We start from the raw sequence: 5,219 nt of genomic DNA on the forward strand, positions 1-5,219 counted from the left end.
CGCCACCTCCCATGGCCTTTGGGTCCCAGTTCAACCATTGGGTAAGGCTGATTTGATTTTCCCTCTGGTTGCTGGTGTAGCTCTTCACTCTTTCTTTATTCCCTGGCCGGGTGGGGCACACCATTTTGTGCCTCAGGTGCCAAAATGTATTGGACCAGTCCTACTAATATTATCTTTTCCCTATTCACATTTTTTTTATCCTATCCACTTTCTCCATGCCACAAAAAAAGTTATACACCTCTATCATGTCTCCTTTGTCTCACATTTTTTCTAAACTGAAAAGCCCCAAATGCTATAATTTATTTCATAGGGGAGTTGCTCCAATCCCTTTACCATTGGGATGGCCCTTTTCTGAATCCTTTTCAGATCTGTCATGTATGCTTTAGAGATTCCTGCATTGCAGGCCGTTGGACTAGATGACTCTTGGGGTCCCTTCCAACTCTATGAGTCTATTATCAACATTGTCCTTTTTGGGGTGTAAATATAATTTTCTGTGTGAGATGTCTTTCTATATCATAAACCTTCTTTTATTAGACCTTTAGAACTACCATGACAGAAGCGTACAGACCTTTCCAAACAAGTTACTTGAATATGATATTGCACAGTTGTTTCTAGGTAGTCAGAAACTTCACATACAACAGCCCTATAAGGTTTAGACTACTACCATATCCCTTCCCCTTATATTGCGGGTGTAGGAACTAAAACAGGATCTTGCCTGCAACCACTTACAATGTAATCCTATGCACTGTAAATAGGAAAATCCTATGCTTACTCAGAAATAAATCCTATTGTTCCACAGAGTGTTTGTAGGATTGCAGCCTTAACATGTTTGTAGCTGAGCTGAGGACTTCCTGACTCAGAGCAGCTCACACTTACAAAATAATCCCAAGCACATTTACACAGAATAAGGTTCCTCTGAGTTAAGCAGTGCGAGTATTCATATTTGGGATTGCTGAATCTAACAAAACCTACCCTTCACTATTTCACAAATGAAAATGAACACTCTCTGGTAATACCCCTGTTCTCCTACCAAGGAGTGCAAGAAGTTACCTTATACCAGGTCATGCTTTCTCTGCCTAGCCCAGCATTGTCTACTGTGATCAGTAGCTGGGAGGCGGGGTGAGACAGGTGGAAAAGAGTACAGGGCTCCTGCACTTTTAATAGTTGTATGTAAGACCGAATTTCAGGAGATGTAAAGCGCGGGTGGCGCTGTGGTCTAAACCACTAAGCCTAGGGCTTGCCGATTGGAAGGTTGGTGGTTCGAATCCCCACGATGGTGTGAGCTCCCGTTGTTTAGTCGCAGATCCTGCCCACCAAGCAGTTCGAAGCACATCAAGTGCTCCAGTGGGAAGGTAAATGGCATTTCCGTGTGCTGCTCTGGTTCGCCAGAAGCGGCTTAGTCATGCTGGCCACATGACCCAGAAGCTGTCTGCAGACAAACGCCGGCTCCCTTGGCCTATAGAGCGAGATGAGCGTCACAACCCCAGAGTTGTTCACGACTAAACCTAACGGCCAGGGGTATCTTTACCTTTACCTTTAAACTTGCGTGAAAAACCTGCACCTGTTGAAATTCTCTCTTATACCCAAGTATTAAAAGTGCAGAAGTCCTGTCTTCTTTTTCATCTAGCCATTCTTCTCCAGCCAGAGGTTTTCCTCATCACTTATTATGGAGATTCCAGGACTGAACCAGAAATTTCCTGCAATCTAAAGCATATGACCACCACTGAACTAAAGTGCCTTCCCTAAAGTGAGCATTCCACATCCTTTAATTTAATTCTCTTTTATACCTCTAGAGCTGTCATCAGAGATGCCTACAGGCCTTTCCAGACAAGTTAATTTAACTTACGATTGTGCACTTGCTTCTAGGTAATCAGATTTCACACTCAACAGTCCTGTGAGGTAGACCATAGATTGCTGCAAGTTTGGGGTCACTGGCCATAAACCCTCTTTCCATTGCACATTTCTGAAGGCTCTTCTCCACCACCTCTACACTGTTCTAATTTATTCCACAATAGTTAACCTGTCTTGCGCTGGCTTCCAAAACAGGGTGTGTTAGTAAACTAACTGTAATAGTTTCCTTTTAAAAAAAACATAAGGATGTTTATTAGAATGCTTAATCTCTCAATGGATCTTGTTGTTATTGTTACAGAATAACTGTGACTCACACACATTCAGCAGCATTTATTGGGGGCTGGAAACAGCGGCGGACCTTTGGGTCTCAAATTCCAGTGGCGCCCTATCGAATGCCAAAATTAAGCACCCCACCACCACCTCTCGCCTTCCTTTCTACATCATAGTTGTGGCACCCCCTGCCATGTCCCTTAGTCTCCACACCCAGTCACATGGAGGATGCAGGAAGCCTGTTATTGAAGAAGGGTTAAAGGCTTCTCTCTCTTTTGAGCTGGAAAGGTTGTGTGCTTTTGCTGAGGGTACTCCTAATATATCTGATATGTCAATGTGGGAAATTTTTAAAAATCCTCTCCCTCACATTTTTCTGGGTCACCCTTTTGCTGCAACAGTTACTAAGTCCCCGCTCCCAAGACACATAGTTCTCCTTGTGACTGTCTAGGTCAGGGGTCGGCAAGGTTTAACTTGCCTGGGCCAGTTCACTCCAGTGGAGATCCCTCTGTGGGCCGGATTGTGCGCACGTGTAAGTGCACGCGTCTGCAATTTCCGGCATCTGTGTATGTGCAGACGCAATTTCAGGTGCCACAGAAGTGAGTCCCCGCACCACGCTGAGCCGGTTTAGGGCAGCAGGCAGGGACTCACCGAGCAGACAGCCCGGTTCGGGGGCAGCTCGTGGGCCGGTTAAATGACCACCGTGGGCCGCTTGTGGCTCATGGGCCTTAGGTTGCCCACCCCTGGTCTAGGTCTTCCCTGTAGTTATTCTCTCTAGGGGGGCTTTGCAGGAGGCATGTGGTGCAAGGTTCTCCTTTCCTCCTGGGATTTGAGCCACACCTGCTGCAGTGAGTTTCCTTTCGGATGCTGTTATTACTCAGGTATGTTACTCATGCAGCTGTGTGGGAGCAGCCTTACTCCGGTTTTCAGCTCCCACACTGTCTCCTTCACTAATGGGCAGGTGTCACTGGAGGTTGTTTACAGCTCTGTGGCAGGTTGACAGCTCTTTTCTTTGCCCTTGTCTCTTGCCCATGAGTATGCAGATCCAAGCATGCCCTTTGATGTTCTGCCCCACTGGCACTTATATACAGCTACGTGGATGCCATGGTCCAGAGAGAAGGAAGTGCCCATAGTTCATGATGCAAGTAGGATAAGGTTAACTGAGTTTATCAGAATTGAAATAAAACAACAAGGAACAGCTCATGTTGACGGTGTATCCGCCAGAAGCTTTCTGCATTTCCTGCAACAGCTGGAAACCAAAATGAAAAGAAAGATTCACAGAAATCCAGGAGGGATGAAAATAAAACAAAACATACAACTATTACAGGAGTGAATCCTGCAAAGTCCTCAGGCCAGGGCTTATTTGACTGCTGTGCACCAGGAAGTTCAGGTTCTAATTCTGCAGAATGAAGGGTCATTTAAGTGCTATCACTAGAACAAACTAAGTGGCTCACACAGCAATGGTAACTGCTAAACAAACAAATAGAACCTGTTTGTAAGCACCACATAGACAGCCTACAGAATTCCCCAGAAAAAGGTGTATACACACACACACACACACACACCAGTTCTCAGGTAAAGTATTCATTGACCTCAGCATCTATCCGTTCAATTAGATGGTAATGAAGGAACATTCCTCAGCAGCATCTTTATTGCTGAACACTTTACTTCCTTTCCTTGGTATCCTTTCATCCAAGAGACTGCTGATGCAAGACAGGGAGCATATTCTAGGAAACAGCTTGAGTAGCCAAATGGCTCAAGCCAAAAGAACATATTAAATGAGGCAGAGAGAAAGAAAGATAACAATAAATCATGGTAGATGCTGTGCCAAGAACAGAGTAGAATAATGGGGCACAGGTGACACAAACCAGACATACCGCAGTGCCCTTTAGTGTTTCTGCCACTAAAATTATATTTATCGACAATATTCATAGGTTGCTTAATGGGTCATGAATCCCTCTGTTTCCAAAATCTAGGAGTGTGGATCTCTTGTGTAGTAGAAATTGCACCATCCATGTACAAGGGGGAGGTATCAAGACACTTTCTGAAGAAGAAGAAGAGTTTGGATTTGATATCCCGCTTTATCACTACCCGAAGGAGTCTCAAAGCGGCTAACAGTCTCCTTTCCCTTCCTCCCCCACAACAAACACTCTGTGAGGTGAGTGGGGCTGAGAGACTTCAGAGAAATGTGACTGGCCCAAGCAGCTGCATGTGGAGGAGCGGAGACACGAACCTGGTTCCCCAGATTACGAATCTACTGCTCTCAACCACTACACCACACTGGCCCCAAGGTTTGCAGAAGTATAAAATTATTAGGGGAAAAGGCTGAACATGCTCAGTGGCCATAAAATACTGACTTGGGGTGGAGAGATAAGACTGAATGGGAGGGGGAATGGAAGAGATCCTATTCAACAGAGTATGATGAAGGAGGACATGGCTGGCTGGCTTGCTGGCTGAAAAACTCCATGCTGCTGAAGCATTGTGTTACAAGCCACATTTGCCCTGCTTGACACGTTTGTTTCTTGACCCAATCTTATCTCCAGTTTGTTCAGGTGAGACTGGTGAGTTTATGCCAGAGATATGGTACATACCTTTACACATCCTAGGGCAAAAAAGGATGAAAGCCACTGTGTACCCTAGCTGGTTCTTCTGTCTCCCTGTTCACCTACCCCAACAAAAAAAATGGGGTAGGAGATGCAGTTATTGATTTCTCACTTTTAGTTAAAGATATATGTACAGTTTTCAAGTTTAAACCCCCTACAGCTTTACCTAAGTATAGTCAAGGCTCTTCAGCAGCAGGTGGTAACGAATATAGGAGCAGGGGATGTTACTGGAAGTTAATCCTTCAACTCTGTATAGATATGTCTGTGAACAAGATGCTTGCTTGTGTAGCCCAACCCATCCCTGGAATGGAAAGGGGGGAAAGAGTCCCACACAAAAGTTACACGTCATCACCGTCATATTTAAGAGGTGTAATCAGACAATAGGTGAAAGTCCATTTCTTTTGCGACTGGCACGATCCATTCTCTTTATTTTAGGGAGGGCCCTGATTGTCCAGAACATAGGCCTAGTCATAGCACAATAATTTTCTAATTACAGCA

This window comes from Podarcis vaucheri (genome assembly GCF_965113315.1).
Source record: "Podarcis vaucheri genome assembly, chromosome: 6".
NCBI classification, from domain to species: Eukaryota; Metazoa; Chordata; class Lepidosauria; order Squamata; family Lacertidae; genus Podarcis; species Podarcis vaucheri.